The sequence below is a fragment of the Globicephala melas genome, unplaced genomic scaffold, assembly GCF_963455315.2.
Source record: "Globicephala melas unplaced genomic scaffold, mGloMel1.2 SCAFFOLD_182, whole genome shotgun sequence".
In the NCBI taxonomy this organism is placed as follows: Eukaryota; Metazoa; Chordata; class Mammalia; order Artiodactyla; family Delphinidae; genus Globicephala; species Globicephala melas.
In genome coordinates, this window is record NW_027207354.1 from 254,100 (window position 1) to 270,717 (window position 16,618).

Genomic DNA, 16,618 nt, shown 5'->3' on the forward strand with positions numbered 1-16,618 from the left:
ATTGCGTCTCTTGGCCCCTCTTGAGACTAGGAAGACCTTGGCCTCAGAGGCCTGCTGAAGGCCTGGCTGGAGTCCAGAGCCTCAGCCTTCTTCATGCCCTTCACTGGGCCTGGAGCTGGACCTGCCCAGATGTGGAACCTCCCAGTTTGGAAGCAACTTCTTGTATGAGGCTCTCTGTGGACAGGGACAGCTGAGACACAGAGGAGGTGCCCAGAGACCAGGGGTTTGGAGTCTGCAGCTGCAGATGTACTTAGTGCATGGTATAGGACCAGGAGGGGCCTGCTGGCAGAACTGTGGCCACTAAACCAAAGGGACCCTCAGGCCAAGAAGGGGACACTGGCTTCTTATTGCAGGAAGCCAAGCGCAGGGACCCAGGCTGGCAGAAGGAGTGGCGCTTCCAAGCCACAGACCACCAATGTTTCCTGGACTCTGGCGCTCTTTATTCCTCTCTCCATGCCCTGCCGCCCCCTGCCCCTGCCCCCACTTGCTGCTGGTAAGTTCACTTTCCCAGTCTGGCTCCCGTGCAGAGAGGGCCTGGAGGCCGAGGTGGAAGGTAGCAGCGAGTTGGCCCGCGCTTGGCCCTCCTGCGGTTGCCGCTTCAGCACCAGACTGTCATACACCTGGTAGTTGGCATTGCCTCCCGGGTTCCGGCTGAGTGGCATGAAGGTGGGCGGGGGTGGAGGGTGCTCGGTAGCCTGGACGTCGGGCAGGAGGTGAGAGGGGCGGAGGAGCAGCGCTGAGCTGGGAGCCGGGGCCCGCTGGTCCGAGGCCTCGGCCAGTACCGTGAGGGAGGCGGAGGTGGCCACAGGGCGCCGCAAGGGCAGGATCTCAGCCCATTCGGCCGCCGGGTGCCGCACCTCGTGGGGATCGCGGGAGTAATCCAAGTGTCCCGTGGAGGGATGCAGGCTGCGGTTGGACTCGCTGTGAGCACAGCTGGGGAGGCTACGTCTGTGGGCCGGTGGGGTGTCGCGCTACCAGGCGTCGGGCCGGTAGACCCGAGGCACCAGAGCGGATGGAGGCTCAGAGCCCTCCAGACCCAGACTCCGCCATGGGCCCAGTTGCCGTCCTTTCGGCCCGCGAGCCCCTCGACCTGCACCTGGCCGCCCCCACCGGCGCCCAGCCCCGGCGCCGCCACCTGTGTGCCGGTGTGTCCCTCCACAGCTCCCTCCGACAAAAGCCCCACCCCCACCCCGCCCCTCTGGCGTGTCACCGCGGCCGGGTGCGGGAGCGGGATCGAGGGCAGGGGCCGCTTCCCCGGGCCTGCCGGCCACCAGGGGCGGGGTCCTGAGCTCGGCGGGGGGTGTGGGGGCAAGGGTGGCCTTGCCGGGGCTGAGGGGCCGTGGCGACTCAATGGTGGCTCCCGGTGGCTTCGGGCCAGCTGCTGTCGGGCAGGAGGGCCGGCCCGGGCTGCGGCCGGGCTGCGCCTAGGGCCGCGTGGGCGGGCAGGGCCGATGCCCAAGGGACCGCGGGCCCCGGGCCCTGAAGCCTCCGGGGCCACGTCCCTGTGAGCGACGTGCGGGATCTTGGGCGGGGCGCCAAGCGCCGAAGGGTTTGCTGGGTCACGGCCGCCCTGGGCTGGGAGGTGGTCGCCAAACCCTCCGCCGCCGCCCGATACCCGAGACCTCCGTTGCCCCTGCCTGGGCGGGCGAGGGGGCCCTGCCGGGGCGGGCCGGCCGCCAGGCTGGCGTTAAGGCGCCAGCGCCAGCGAAACTGGGCCTCAAGAGGCCGCCCGCGGCCCCCCGCCCCCGTCTACGGCCATACCACCCTGAACGCGCCCGATCTCGTCTGATCTCGGAAGCTAAGCAGGGTCGGGCCTGGTTAGTACTTGGATGGGAGACCGCCTGGGAATACCGGGTGCTGTAGGCTTTTTGCCTCCCGCTCCGCCCGCCTTCTCCTTTACTCGCCCGCGGCGGGGGCCGCCGGCTCCGCCCCCGCCGGGCCCCGCTGCAGGCCCCACCTCCTCAGGCCCCTCCCACCACGGCGCGCGCCGGCGGGGTCGCTCCCCGCCGGCCCGGCCGGCCAGGCGGCCAGAAGGCGGCCCTGGAAGGCAGGCGCACCCCAGACGCTCCCGGGGTGGCTGGCCCGGACCCAGACTCCGCCGCGGGCCCAGTTGCCGTCCTTTCGGCCCGCGAGCCCCTCGACCTGCACCTGGCCGCCCCCACCGGCGCCCAGCCCCGGCGCCGCCACCTGTGTGCCGGTGTGTCCCTCCACAGCTCCCTCCGACAAAAGCCCCCCCCCACCCCGCCCCTCTGGCGTGTCACCGCGGCCGGGTGCGGGAGCGGGATCGAGGGCAGGGGCCGCTTCCCCGGGCCTGCCGGCCACCAGGGGCGGGGTCCTGAGCTCGGCGGGGTGTGTGGGGGCAAGGGTGGCCTTGCCGGGGCTGAGGGGCCGTGGCGACTCAATGGTGGCTCCCGGTGGCTTCGGGCCAGCTGCTGTCGGGCAGGAGGGCCGGCCCGGGCTGCGGCCGGGCTGCGCCTAGGGCCGCGTGGGCGGGCAGGGCCGATGCCCAAGGGACCGCGGGCCCCGGGCCCTGAAGCCTCCGGGGCCACGTCCCTGTGAGCGACGTGCGGGATCTTGGGCGGGGCGCCAAGCGCCGAAGGGTTTGCTGGGTCACGGCCGCCCTGGGCTGGGAGGTGGTCGCCAAACCCTCCGCCGCCGCCCGATACCCGAGACCTCCGTTGCCCCTGCCTGGGCGGGCGAGGGGGCCCTGCCGGGGCGGGCCGGCCGCCAGGCTGGCGTTAAGGCGCCAGCGCCAGCGAAACTGGGCCTCAAGAGGCCGCCCGCGGCCCCCCGCCCCCGTCTACGGCCATACCACCCTGAACGCGCCCGATCTCGTCTGATCTCGGAAGCTAAGCAGGGTCGGGCCTGGTTAGTACTTGGATGGGAGACCGCCTGGGAATACCGGGTGCTGTAGGCTTTTTGCCTCCCGCTCCGCCCGCCTTCTCCTTTACTCGCCCGCGGCGGGGGGGCCGCCGGCTCCGCCCCCGCCGAGCCCCGCTGCAGGCAGTAGTCAAGGTGGGTTTACCTGCCCGAGCAGGAAGCTTGGGCGATGGCAGAAGTGGGAAGAAACTCTTGAGCACAGGTTCTTGGGATCCACGGAGCAGCGCATGCACATGCGATGGGTGCCTACACAGCTGGCTTGCTTGTCTGTGGGGAAAGGCGAGATGGGTCAGGGCCTGGGTTCCTGAGGGGCTGAGAATCAAGGCAGGGATAGAAGAAAGGGGACAGGCCCACATCCCCTGAACCCACGCCGGCGCCCACTCACCTTTGTGGAAAATACGATTGAAAAGTGCCCGCAAGAATCTCTTCAGATGCCTCCAGAGTTGAGGGAAGAAGGGGAGGGGGGAGGCCGGGAGCAGGGTGAGCCCTGAAATCCAACCCTTGTCCCGGTCACACCCCAGCAGCCCTCCCACCTCAGCCCCTTCAAGACCCCAGGGCTCCCCCAACCGCGCTGCACAGATCCTGCCCTGACCATAGTCACCATGTTGATCCCCACGTTGAGCAAGATGAAGCTGACCGGGATCAGAAGAATTGAGTATCCTTGCTCCTGGCATTTCCTGGGGATGGGGCCAGTGAACGGCTCGGCTCGGTAGTAGTTTCGCTCACCCATGGCCGTTGGTCCCAGGACTGCCTGGGCCCTCTGCCCTCCAGTTTTAACTGGGAGCCAGACTGGGTCATAATGGGGCAGGTGGTGAGGTCACAGTGAGGGAGGGGGATGAAAAGGAGGGCCCAGAGTGGCATTCCCTGGTAACCAGGGTCAGGTAAGCTGAGCCTGGACAGTCAAACAGGGCCCGGTGGCCGGCATACATCCCCTCGAGCGGTCATTCATTCGCTCACCGCCCGCTGACTCACTTGTTCAAATGACACATTGCGTCTCTTGGCCCCTCTTGAGACTAGGAAGACCTTGGCCTCAGAGGCCTGCTGAAGGCCTGGCTGGAGTCCAGAGCCTCAGCCTTCTTCATGCCCTTCACTGGGCCTGGAGCTGGACCTGCCCAGATGTGGAACCTCCCAGTTTGGAAGCAACTTCTTGTATGAGGCTCTCTGTGGACAGGGACAGCTGAGACACAGAGGAGGTGCCCAGAGACCAGGGGTTTGGAGTCTGCAGCTGCAGATGTACTTAGTGCATGGTATAGGACCAGGAGGGGCCTGCTGGCAGAACTGTGGCCACTAAACCAAAGGGACCCTCAGGCCAAGAAGGGGACACTGGCTTCTTATTGCAGGAAGCCAAGCGCAGGGACCCAGGCTGGCAGAAGGAGTGGCGCTTCCAAGCCACAGACCACCAATGTTTCCTGGACTCTGGCGCTCTTTATTCCTCTCTCCATGCCCTGCCGCCCCCTGCCCCTGCCCCCACTTGCTGCTGGTAAGTTCACTTTCCCAGTCTGGCTCCCGTGCAGAGAGGGCCTGGAGGCCGAGGTGGAAGGTAGCAGCGAGTTGGCCCGCGCTTGGCCCTCCTGCGGTTGCCGCTTCAGCACCAGACTGTCATACACCTGGTAGTTGGCATTGCCTCCCGGGTTCCGGCTGAGTGGCATGAAGGTGGGCGGGGGTGGAGGGTGCTCGGTAGCCTGGACGTCGGGCAGGAGGTGAGAGGGGCGGAGGAGCAGCGCTGAGCTGGGAGCCGGGGCCCGCTGGTCCGAGGCCTCGGCCAGTACCGTGAGGGAGGCGGAGGTGGCCACAGGGCGCCGCAAGGGCAGGATCTCAGCCCATTCGGCCGCCGGGTGCCGCACCTCGTGGGGATCGCGGGAGTAATCCAAGTGTCCCGTGGAGGGATGCAGGCTGCGGTTGGACTCGCTGTGAGCACAGCTGGGGAGGCTACGTCTGTGGGCCGGTGGGGTGTCGCGCTACCAGGCGTCGGGCCGGTAGACCCGAGGCACCAGAGCGGATGGAGGCTCAGAGCCCTCCAGACCCAGACTCCGCCATGGGCCCAGTTGCCGTCCTTTCGGCCCGCGAGCCCCTCGACCTGCACCTGGCCGCCCCCACCGGCGCCCAGCCCCGGCGCCGCCACCTGTGTGCCGGTGTGTCCCTCCACAGCTCCCTCTGACAAAAGCCCCCCCCCACCCCGCCCCTCTGGCGTGTCACCGCGGCCGGGTGCGGGAGCGGGATCGAGGGCAGGGGCCGCTTCCCCGGGCCTGCCGGCCACCAGGGGCGGGGTCCTGAGCTCGGCGGGGGGTGTGGGGGCAAGGGTGGCCTTGCCGGGGCTGAGGGGCCGTGGCGACTCAATGGTGGCTCCCAGTGGCTTCGGGCCAGCTGCTGTCGGGCAGGAGGGCCGGCCCGGGCTGCGGCCGGGCTGCGCCTAGGGCCGCGTGGGCGGGCAGGGCCGATGCCCAAGGGACCGCGGGCCCCGGGCCCTGAAGCCTCCGGGGCCACGTCCCTGTGAGCGACGTGCGGGATCTTGGGCGGGGCGCCAAGCGCCGAAGGGTTTGCTGGGTCACGGCCGCCCTGGGCTGGGAGGTGGTCGCCAAACCCTCCGCCGCCGCCCGATACCCGAGACCTCCGTTGCCCCTGCCTGGGCGGGCGAGGGGGCCCTGCCGGGGCGGGCCGGCCGCCAGGCTGGCGTTAAGGCGCCAGCGCCAGCGAAACTGGGCCTCAAGAGGCCGCCCGCGGCCCCCCGCCCCCGTCTACGGCCATACCACCCTGAACGCGCCCGATCTCGTCTGATCTCGGAAGCTAAGCAGGGTCGGGCCTGGTTAGTACTTGGATGGGAGACCGCCTGGGAATACCGGGTGCTGTAGGCTTTTTGCCTCCCGCTCCGCCCGCCTTCTCCTTTACTCGCCCGCGGCGGGGGGGCCGCCGGCTCCGCCCCCGCCGAGCCCCGCTGCAGGCAGTAGTCAAGGTGGGTTTACCTGCCCGAGCAGGAAGCTTGGGCGATGGCAGAAGTGGGAAGAAACTCTTGAGCACAGGTTCTTGGGATCCACGGAGCAGCGCATGCACATGCGATGGGTGCCTACACAGCTGGCTTGCTTGTCTGTGGGGAAAGGCGAGATGGGTCAGGGCCTGGGTTCCTGAGGGGCTGAGAATCAAGGCAGGGATAGAAGAAAGGGGACAGGCCCACATCCCCTGAACCCACGCCGGCGCCCACTCACCTTTGTGGAAAATACGATTGAAAAGTGCCCGCAAGAATCTCTTCAGATGCCTCCAGAGTTGAGGGAAGAAGGGGAGGGGGGAGGCCGGGAGCAGGGTGAGCCCTGAAATCCAACCCTTGTCCCGGTCACACCCCAGCAGCCCTCCCACCTCAGCCCCTTCAAGACCCCAGGGCTCCCCCAACCGCGCTGCACAGATCCTGCCCTGACCATAGTCACCATGTTGATCCCCACGTTGAGCAAGATGAAGCTGACCGGGATCAGAAGAATTGAGTATCCTTGCTCCTGGCATTTCCTGGGGATGGGGCCAGTGAACGGCTCGGCTCGGTAGTAGTTTCGCTCACCCATGGCCGTTGGTCCCAGGACTGCCTGGGCCCTCTGCCCTCCAGTTTTAACTGGGAGCCAGACTGGGTCATAATGGGGCAGGTGGTGAGGTCACAGTGAGGGAGGGGGATGAAAAGGAGGGCCCAGAGTGGCATTCCCTGGTAACCAGGGTCAGGTAAGCTGAGCCTGGACAGTCAAACAGGGCCCGGTGGCCGGCATACATCCCCTCGAGCGGTCATTCATTCGCTCACCGCCCGCTGACTCACTTGTTCAAATGACACATTGCGTCTCTTGGCCCCTCTTGAGACTAGGAAGACCTTGGCCTCAGAGGCCTGCTGAAGGCCTGGCTGGAGTCCAGAGCCTCAGCCTTCTTCATGCCCTTCACTGGGCCTGGAGCTGGACCTGCCCAGATGTGGAACCTCCCAGTTTGGAAGCAACTTCTTGTATGAGGCTCTCTGTGGACAGGGACAGCTGAGACACAGAGGAGGTGCCCAGAGACCAGGGGTTTGGAGTCTGCAGCTGCAGATGTACTTAGTGCATGGTATAGGACCAGGAGGGGCCTGCTGGCAGAACTGTGGCCACTAAACCAAAGGGACCCTCAGGCCAAGAAGGGGACACTGGCTTCTTATTGCAGGAAGCCAAGCGCAGGGACCCAGGCTGGCAGAAGGAGTGGCGCTTCCAAGCCACAGACCACCAATGTTTCCTGGACTCTGGCGCTCTTTATTCCTCTCTCCATGCCCTGCCGCCCCCTGCCCCTGCCCCCACTTGCTGCTGGTAAGTTCACTTTCCCAGTCTGGCTCCCGTGCAGAGAGGGCCTGGAGGCCGAGGTGGAAGGTAGCAGCGAGTTGGCCCGCGCTTGGCCCTCCTGCGGTTGCCGCTTCAGCACCAGACTGTCATACACCTGGTAGTTGGCATTGCCTCCCGGGTTCCGGCTGAGTGGCATGAAGGTGGGCGGGGGTGGAGGGTGCTCGGTAGCCTGGACGTCGGGCAGGAGGTGAGAGGGGCGGAGGAGCAGCGCTGAGCTGGGAGCCGGGGCCCGCTGGTCCGAGGCCTCGGCCAGTACCGTGAGGGAGGCGGAGGTGGCCACAGGGCGCCGCAAGGGCAGGATCTCAGCCCATTCGGCCGCCGGGTGCCGCACCTCGTGGGGATCGCGGGAGTAATCCAAGTGTCCCGTGGAGGGATGCAGGCTGCGGTTGGACTCGCTGTGAGCACAGCTGGGGAGGCTACGTCTGTGGGCCGGTGGGGTGTCGCGCTACCAGGCGTCGGGCCGGTAGACCCGAGGCACCAGAGCGGATGGAGGCTCAGAGCCCTCCAGACCCAGACTCCGCCATGGGCCCAGTTGCCGTCCTTTCGGCCCGCGAGCCCCTCGACCTGCACCTGGCCGCCCCCACCGGCGCCCAGCCCCGGCGCCGCCACCTGTGTGCCGGTGTGTCCCTCCACAGCTCCCTCCGACAAAAGCCCCCCCCCCACCCCGCCCCTCTGGCGTGTCACCGCGGCCGGGTGCGGGAGCGGGATCGAGGGCAGGGGCCGCTTCCCCGGGCCTGCCGGCCACCAGGGGCGGGGTCCTGAGCTCGGCGGGGGGTGTGGGGGCAAGGGTGGCCTTGCCGGGGCTGAGGGGCCGTGGCGACTCAATGGTGGCTCCCGGTGGCTTCGGGCCAGCTGCTGTCGGGCAGGAGGGCCGGCCCGGGCTGCGGCCGGGCTGCGCCTAGGGCCGCGTGGGCGGGCAGGGCCGATGCCCAAGGGACCGCGGGCCCCGGGCCCTGAAGCCTCCGGGGCCACGTCCCTGTGAGCGACGTGCGGGATCTTGGGCGGGGCGCCAAGCGCCGAAGGGTTTGCTGGGTCACGGCCGCCCTGGGCTGGGAGGTGGTCGCCAAACCCTCCGCCGCCGCCCGATACCCGAGACCTCCGTTGCCCCTGCCTGGGCGGGCGAGGGGGCCCTGCCGGGGCGGGCCGGCCGCCAGGCTGGCGTTAAGGCGCCAGCGCCAGCGAAACTGGGCCTCAAGAGGCCGCCCGCGGCCCCCCGCCCCCGTCTACGGCCATACCACCCTGAACGCGCCCGATCTCGTCTGATCTCGGAAGCTAAGCAGGGTCGGGCCTGGTTAGTACTTGGATGGGAGACCGCCTGGGAATACCGGGTGCTGTAGGCTTTTTGCCTCCCGCTCCGCCCGCCTTCTCCTTTACTCGCCCGCGGCGGGGGCCGCCGGCTCCGCCCCCGCCGGGCCCCGCTGCAGGCCCCACCTCCTCAGGCCCCTCCCACCACGGCGCGCGCCGGCGGGGTCGCTCCCCGCCGGCCCGGCCGGCCAGGCGGCCAGAAGGCGGCCCTGGAAGGCAGGCGCACCCCAGACGCTCCCGGGGTGGCTGGCCCGGACCCAGACTCCGCCGCGGGCCCAGTTGCCGTCCTTTCGGCCCGCGAGCCCCTCGACCTGCACCTGGCCGCCCCCACCGGCGCCCAGCCCCGGCGCCGCCACCTGTGTGCCGGTGTGTCCCTCCACAGCTCCCTCCGACAAAAGCCCCCCCCACCCCGCCCCTCTGGCGTGTCACCGCGGCCGGTGCGGGAGCGGGATCGAGGGCAGGGGCCGCTTCCCCGGGCCTGCCGGCCACCAGGGGCGGGGTCCTGAGCTCGGCGGGGTGTGTGGGGCAAGGGTGGCCTTGCCTGGGGCTGAGGGGCCGTGGCGACTCAATGGTGGCTCCCGGTGGCTTCGGGCCAGCTGCTGTCGGGCAGGAGGGCCGGCCCGGGCTGCGGCCGGGCTGCGCCTAGGGCCGCGTGGGCGGGCAGGGCCGATGCCCAAGGGACCGCGGGCCCCGGGCCCTGAAGCCTCCGGGGCCACGTCCCTGTGAGCGACGTGCGGATCTTGGGCGGGGCGCCAAGCGCCGAAGGGTTTGCTGGGTCACGGCCGCCCTGGGCTGGGAGGTGGTCGCCAAACCCTCCGCCGCCGCCCGATACCCGAGACCTCCGTTGCCCCTGCCTGGGCGGGGCGAGGGGGCCCTGCCGGGGCGGGCCGGCCGCCAGGCTGGCGTTAAGGCGCCAGCGCCAGCGAAACTGGGCCTCAAGAGGCCGCCCGCGGCCCCCCGCCCCCGTCTACGGCCATACCACCCTGAACGCGCCCGATCTCGTCTGATCTCGGAAGCTAAGCAGGGTCGGGCCTGGTTAGTACTTGGATGGAGACGACCGCCTGGGAATACCGGGTGCTGTAGGCTTTTTGCCTCCCGCTCCGCCCGCCTTCTCCTTTACTCGCCCGCGGCGGGGGGGCCGCCGGCTCCGCCCCGCCGAGCCCCGCTGCAGGCAGTAGTCAAGGTGGGTTTACCTGCCCGAGCAGGAAGCTTGGGCGATGGCAGAAGTGGGAAGAAACTCTTGAGCACAGGGTTCTTGGGATCCACGGAGCAGCGCATGCACATGCGATGGGTGCCTACACAGCTGGCTTGCTTGTCTGTGGGGAAAGGCGAGATGGGTCAGGGCCTGGGTTCCTGAGGGGCTGAGAATCAAGGCAGGGATAGAAGAAAGGGGACAGGCCCACATCCCCTGAACCCACGCCGGCGCCCACTCACCTTTGTGAAAATACGATTGAAAAGTGCCCGCAAGAATCTCTTCAGATGCCTCCAGAGTTGAGGGAAGAAGGGGAGGGGGAGGCCGGGAGCAGGGTGAGCCCTGAAATCCAACCCTTGTCCCGGTCACACCCCAGCAGCCCTCCCACCTCAGCCCCTTCAAGACCCCAGGCTCCCCCAACCGCGCTGCACAGATCCTGCCCTGACCATAGTCACCATGTTGATCCCCACGTTGAGCAAGATGAAGCTGACCGGGATCAGAAGAATGAGTATCCTTGCTCCTGGCATTTCCTGGGATGGGGCCAGTGAACGGCTCGGCTCGGTAGTAGTTTCGCTCACCCATGGCCGTTGGTCCCAGGACTGCCTGGGCCCTCTGCCTCCAGTTTTAACTGGGAGCCAGACTGGGTCATAATGGGGCAGGTGGTGAGGTCACAGTGAGGAGGGGGATGAAAAGGAGGGCCCAGAGTGGCATTCCCTGGTAACCAGGGTCAGGTAAGCTGAGCCTGGACAGTCAAACAGGGCCGGTGGCCGGCATACATCCCCTCGAGCGGTCATTCATTCGCTCACCGCCCGCTGACTCACTTGTTCAAATGACACATTGCGTCTCTTGGCCCCTCTTGAGACTAGGAAGACCTTGGCCTCAGAGGCCTGCTGAAGGCCTGGCTGGAGTCCAGAGCCTCAGCCTTCTTCATGCCCTTCACTGGGCCTGGAGCTGGACCTGCCCAGATGTGGAACCTCCCAGTTTGGAAGCAACTTCTTGTATGAGGCTCTCTGTGGACAGGGACAGCTGAGACACAGAGGAGGTGCCCAGAGACCAGGGGTTTGGAGTCTGCAGCTGCAGATGTACTTAGTGCATGGTATAGGACCAGAGGGGCCTGCTGGCAGAACTGTGGCCACTAAACCAAAGGGACCCTCAGGCCAAGAAGGGGACACTGGCTTCTTATTGCAGGAAGCCAAGCGCAGGGACCCAGGCTGGCAGAAGGAGTGGCGCTTCCAAGCCACAGACCACCAATGTTTCCTGGACTCTGGCGCTCTTTATTCCTCTCTCCATGCCTGCCGCCCCCTGCCCCTGCCCCCACTTGCTGCTGGTAAGTTCACTTTCCCAGTCTGGCTCCCGTGCAGAGAGGGCCTGGAGGCCGAGGTGGAAGGTAGCAGCGAGTTGGCCCGCGCTTGGCCCTCCTGCGGTTGCCGCTTCAGCACCAGACTGTCATACACCTGGTAGTTGGCATTGCCTCCCGGGTTCGGCTGAGTGGCATGAAGGTGGGCGGGGGTGGAGGGTGCTCGGTAGCCTGGACGTCGGGCAGGAGGTGAGAGGGGCGGAGGAGCAGCGCTGAGCTGGGAGCCGGGGCCCGCTGGTCCGAGGCCTCGGCCAGTACCGTGAGGAGGCGGAGGTGGCCACAGGGCGCCGCAAGGGCAGGATCTCAGCCCATTCGGCCGCCGGGTGCCGCACCTCGTGGGGATCGCGGGAGTAATCCAAGTGTCCCGTGGAGGGATGCAGGCTGCGGTTGGACTCGCTGTGAGCACAGCTGGGGAGGCTACGTCTGTGGGCCGGTGGGGTGTCGCGCTAACCAGGCGTCGGGCCGGTAGACCCGAGGCACCAGAGCGGATGGAGGCTCAGAGCCCTCCAGACCCAGACTCCGCCATGGGCCCAGTTGCCGTCCTTTCGGCCCGCGAGCCCCTCGACCTGCACCTGGCCGCCCCCACCGGCGCCCAGCCCCGGCGCCGCCACCTGTGTGCCGGTGTGTCCCTCCACAGCTCCCTCCGACAAAAAGCCCCACCCCCACCCCGCCCCTCTGGCGTGTCACCGCGGCCGGGTGCGGGAGCGGATCGAGGGCAGGGGCCGCTTCCCCGGGCCTGCCGGCCACCAGGGGCGGGGTCCTGAGCTCGGCGGGGGGTGTGGGGGCAAGGGTGGCCTTGCCGGGGCTGAGGGGCCGTGGCGACTCAATGGTGGCTCCCGGTGGCTTCGGGCCAGCTGCTGTCGGGCAGGAGGGCCGGCCCGGGCTGCGGCCGGGCTGCGCCTAGGGCCGCGTGGGCGGGCAGGGCCGATGCCCAAGGGACCGCGGGCCCCGGGCCCTGAAGCCTCCGGGGCCACGTCCCTGTGAGCGACGTGCGGGATCTTGGGCGGGGCGCCAAGCGCCGAAGGGTTTGCTGGGTCACGGCCGCCCTGGGCTGGGAGGTGGTCGCCAAACCCTCCGCCGCCGCCCGATACCCGAGACCCTCCGTTGCCCCTGCCTGGGCGGGCGAGGGGGCCCTGCCGGGGCGGGCCGGCCGCCAGGCTGGCGTTAAGGCGCCAGCGCCAGCCGCCAGCGAAACTGGGCCTCAAGAGGCCGCCCGCGGCCCCCCGCCCCCGTCTACGGCCATACCACCCTGAACGCGCCCGATCTCGTCTGATCTCGGAAGCTAAGCAGGGTCGGGCCTGGTTAGTACTTGGATGGGAGACCGCCTGGGAATACCGGGTGCTGTAGGCTTTTTGCCTCCCGCTCCGCCCGCCTTCTCCTTTACTCGCCCGCGGCGGGGGGGCCGCCGGCTCCGCCCCCGCCGAGCCCCGCTGCAGGCAGTAGTCAAGGTGGGTTTACCTGCCCGAGCAGGAAGCTTGGGCGATGGCAGAAGTGGGAAGAAACTCTTGAGCACAGGTTCTTGGGATCCACGGAGCAGCGCATGCACATGCGATGGGTGCCTACACAGCTGGCTTGCTTGTCTGTGGGGAAAGGCGAGATGGGTCAGGGCCTGGGTTCCTGAGGGGCTGAGAATCAAGGCAGGGATAGAAGAAAGGGGACAGGCCCACATCCCCTGAACCCACGCCGGCGCCCACTCACCTTTGTGGAAAATACGATTGAAAAGTGCCCGCAAGAATCTCTTCAGATGCCTCCAGAGTTGAGGGAAGAAGGGGAGGGGGGAGGCCGGGAGCAGGGTGAGCCCTGAAATCCAACCCTTGTCCCGGTCACACCCCAGCAGCCCTCCCACCTCAGCCCCTTCAAGACCCCAGGGCTCCCCCAACCGCGCTGCACAGATCCTGCCCTGACCATAGTCACCATGTTGATCCCCACGTTGAGCAAGATGAAGCTGACCGGGATCAGAAGAATTGAGTATCCTTGCTCCTGGCATTTCCTGGGGATGGGGCCAGTGAACGGCTCGGCTCGGTAGTAGTTTCGCTCACCCATGGCCGTTGGTCCCAGGACTGCCTGGGCCCTCTGCCCTCCAGTTTTAACTGGGAGCCAGACTGGGTCATAATGGGGCAGGTGGTGAGGTCACAGTGAGGGAGGGGGATGAAAAGGAGGGCCCAGAGTGGCATTCCCTGGTAACCAGGGTCAGGTAAGCTGAGCCTGGACAGTCAAACAGGGCCCGGTGGCCGGCATACATCCCCTCGAGCGGTCATTCATTCGCTCACCGCCCGCTGACTCACTTGTTCAAATGACACATTGCGTCTCTTGGCCCCTCTTGAGACTAGGAAGACCTTGGCCTCAGAGGCCTGCTGAAGGCCTGGCTGGAGTCCAGAGCCTCAGCCTTCTTCATGCCCTTCACTGGGCCTGGAGCTGGACCTGCCCAGATGTGGAACCTCCCAGTTTGGAAGCAACTTCTTGTATGAGGCTCTCTGTGGACAGGGACAGCTGAGACACAGAGGAGGTGCCCAGAGACCAGGGGTTTGGAGTCTGCAGCTGCAGATGTACTTAGTGCATGGTATAGGACCAGGAGGGGCCTGCTGGCAGAACTGTGGCCACTAAACCAAAGGGACCCTCAGGCCAAGAAGGGGACACTGGCTTCTTATTGCAGGAAGCCAAGCGCAGGGACCCAGGCTGGCAGAAGGAGTGGCGCTTCCAAGCCACAGACCACCAATGTTTCCTGGACTCTGGCGCTCTTTATTCCTCTCTCCATGCCCTGCCGCCCCCTGCCCCTGCCCCCACTTGCTGCTGGTAAGTTCACTTTCCCAGTCTGGCTCCCGTGCAGAGAGGGCCTGGAGGCCGAGGTGGAAGGTAGCAGCGAGTTGGCCCGCGCTTGGCCCTCCTGCGGTTGCCGCTTCAGCACCAGACTGTCATACACCTGGTAGTTGGCATTGCCTCCCGGGTTCCGGCTGAGTGGCATGAAGGTGGGCGGGGGTGGAGGGTGCTCGGTAGCCTGGACGTCGGGCAGGAGGTGAGAGGGGCGGAGGAGCAGCGCTGAGCTGGGAGCCGGGGCCCGCTGGTCCGAGGCCTCGGCCAGTACCGTGAGGGAGGCGGAGGTGGCCACAGGGCGCCGCAAGGGCAGGATCTCAGCCCATTCGGCCGCCGGGTGCCGCACCTCGTGGGGATCGCGGGAGTAATCCAAGTGTCCCGTGGAGGGATGCAGGCTGCGGTTGGACTCGCTGTGAGCACAGCTGGGGAGGCTACGTCTGTGGGCCGGTGGGGTGTCGCGCTACCAGGCGTCGGGCCGGTAGACCCGAGGCACCAGAGCGGATGGAGGCTCAGAGCCCTCCAGACCCAGACTCCGCCATGGGCCCAGTTGCCGTCCTTTCGGCCCGCGAGCCCCTCGACCTGCACCTGGCCGCCCCCACCGGCGCCCAGCCCCGGCGCCGCCACCTGTGTGCCGGTGTGTCCCTCCACAGCTCCCTCCGACAAAAGCCCCACCCCCACCCCGCCCCTCTGGCGTGTCACCGCGGCCGGGTGCGGGAGCGGGATCGAGGGCAGGGGCCGCTTCCCCGGGCCTGCCGGCCACCAGGGGCGGGGTCCTGAGCTCGGCGGGGGGTGTGGGGGCAAGGGTGGCCTTGCCGGGGCTGAGGGGCCGTGGCGACTCAATGGTGGCTCCCGGTGGCTTCGGGCCAGCTGCTGTCGGGCAGGAGGGCCGGCCCGGGCTGCGGCCGGGCTGCGCCTAGGGCCGCGTGGGCGGGCAGGGCCGATGCCCAAGGGACCGCGGGCCCCGGGCCCTGAAGCCTCCGGGGCCACGTCCCTGTGAGCGACGTGCGGGATCTTGGGCGGGGCGCCAAGCGCCGAAGGGTTTGCTGGGTCACGGCCGCCCTGGGCTGGGAGGTGGTCGCCAAACCCTCCGCCGCCGCCCGATACCCGAGACCTCCGTTGCCCCTGCCTGGGCGGGCGAGGGGGCCCTGCCGGGGCGGGCCGGCCGCCAGGCTGGCGTTAAGGCGCCAGCGCCAGCGAAACTGGGCCTCAAGAGGCCGCCCGCGGCCCCCCGCCCCCGTCTACGGCCATACCACCCTGAACGCGCCCGATCTCGTCTGATCTCGGAAGCTAAGCAGGGTCGGGCCTGGTTAGTACTTGGATGGGAGACCGCCTGGGAATACCGGGTGCTGTAGGCTTTTTGCCTCCCGCTCCGCCCGCCTTCTCCTTTACTCGCCCGCGGCGGGGGCCGCCGGCTCCGCCCCCGCCGGGCCCCGCTGCAGGCCCCACCTCCTCAGGCCCCTCCCACCACGGCGCGCGCCGGCGGGGTCGCTCCCCGCCGGCCCGGCCGGCCAGGCGGCCAGAAGGCGGCCCTGGAAGGCAGGCGCACCCCAGACGCTCCCGGGGTGGCTGGCCCGGACCCAGACTCCGCCGCGGGCCCAGTTGCCGTCCTTTCGGCCCGCGAGCCCCTCGACCTGCACCTGGCCGCCCCCACCGGCGCCCAGCCCCGGCGCCGCCACCTGTGTGCCGGTGTGTCCCTCCACAGCTCCCTCCGACAAAAGCCCCCCCCCACCCCGCCCCTCTGGCGTGTCACCGCGGCCGGGTGCGGGAGCGGGATCGAGGGCAGGGGCCGCTTCCCCGGGCCTGCCGGCCACCAGGGGCGGGGTCCTGAGCTCGGCGGGGGGTGTGGGGGCAAGGGTGGCCTTGCCGGGGCTGAGGGGCCGTGGCGACTCAATGGTGGCTCCCGGTGGCTTCGGGCCAGCTGCTGTCGGGCAGGAGGGCCGGCCCGGGCTGCGGCCGGGCTGCGCCTAGGGCCGCGTGGGCGGGCAGGGCCGATGCCCAAGGGACCGCGGGCCCCGGGCCCTGAAGCCTCCGGGGCCACGTCCCTGTGAGCGACGTGCGGGATCTTGGGCGGGGCGCCAAGCGCCGAAGGGTTTGCTGGGTCACGGCCGCCCTGGGCTGGGAGGTGGTCGCCAAACCCTCCGCCGCCGCCCGATACCCGAGACCTCCGTTGCCCCTGCCTGGGCGGGCGAGGGGGCCCTGCCGGGGCGGGCCGGCCGCCAGGCTGGCGTTAAGGCGCCAGCGCCAGCGAAACTGGGCCTCAAGAGGCCGCCCGCGGCCCCCCGCCCCCGTCTACGGCCATACCACCCTGAACGCGCCCGATCTCGTCTGATCTCGGAAGCTAAGCAGGGTCGGGCCTGGTTAGTACTTGGATGGGAGACCGCCTGGGAATACCGGGTGCTGTAGGCTTTTTGCCTCCCGCTCCGCCCGCCTTCTCCTTTACTCGCCCGCGGCGGGGGGGCCGCCGGCTCCGCCCCCGCCGAGCCCCGCTGCAGGCAGTAGTCAAGGTGGGTTTACCTGCCCGAGCAGGAAGCTTGGGCGATGGCAGAAGTGGGAAGAAACTCTTGAGCACAGGTTCTTGGGATCCACGGAGCAGCGCATGCACATGCGATGGGTGCCTACACAGCTGGCTTGCTTGTCTGTGGGGAAAGGCGAGATGGGTCAGGGCCTGGGTTCCTGAGGGGCTGAGAATCAAGGCAGGGATAGAAGAAAGGGGACAGGCCCACATCCCCTGAACCCACGCCGGCG

General features: G+C 68.6%; 8 non-coding genes across 8 annotated transcripts; all 8 read left to right on the plus strand.

Moving 5' to 3' along the window:
* The first annotated feature begins 1,747 nt into the window (after positions 1-1,747).
* Positions 1,748-1,866, plus strand: LOC132595431 (5S ribosomal RNA). Its single transcript, XR_009561571.1, has one exon. It is a non-coding gene; the product is annotated as a 5S ribosomal RNA (ribosomal RNA).
* A 932-nt stretch (positions 1,867-2,798) lies between these two features.
* On the plus strand, positions 2,799-2,917 carry LOC132595432 (5S ribosomal RNA). The gene has a single exon (XR_009561572.1). It is a non-coding gene; the product is annotated as a 5S ribosomal RNA (ribosomal RNA).
* A 2,696-nt stretch (positions 2,918-5,613) lies between these two features.
* Positions 5,614-5,732, plus strand: LOC132595433 (5S ribosomal RNA). The gene has a single exon (XR_009561574.1). It is a non-coding gene; the product is annotated as a 5S ribosomal RNA (ribosomal RNA).
* A 2,697-nt stretch (positions 5,733-8,429) lies between these two features.
* LOC132595434 (5S ribosomal RNA) lies at positions 8,430-8,548 on the plus strand. The gene has a single exon (XR_009561575.1). It is a non-coding gene; the product is annotated as a 5S ribosomal RNA (ribosomal RNA).
* A 930-nt stretch (positions 8,549-9,478) lies between these two features.
* On the plus strand, positions 9,479-9,599 carry LOC132595554 (5S ribosomal RNA). The gene has a single exon (XR_009561695.1). It is a non-coding gene; the product is annotated as a 5S ribosomal RNA (ribosomal RNA).
* A 2,694-nt stretch (positions 9,600-12,293) lies between these two features.
* Positions 12,294-12,412, plus strand: LOC132595435 (5S ribosomal RNA). The gene has a single exon (XR_009561576.1). It is a non-coding gene; the product is annotated as a 5S ribosomal RNA (ribosomal RNA).
* A 2,697-nt stretch (positions 12,413-15,109) lies between these two features.
* Positions 15,110-15,228, plus strand: LOC132595436 (5S ribosomal RNA). The gene has a single exon (XR_009561577.1). It is a non-coding gene; the product is annotated as a 5S ribosomal RNA (ribosomal RNA).
* A 932-nt stretch (positions 15,229-16,160) lies between these two features.
* LOC132595437 (5S ribosomal RNA) lies at positions 16,161-16,279 on the plus strand. Its single transcript, XR_009561578.1, has one exon. It is a non-coding gene; the product is annotated as a 5S ribosomal RNA (ribosomal RNA).
* The last annotated feature ends 339 nt before the right edge of the window (positions 16,280-16,618 follow it).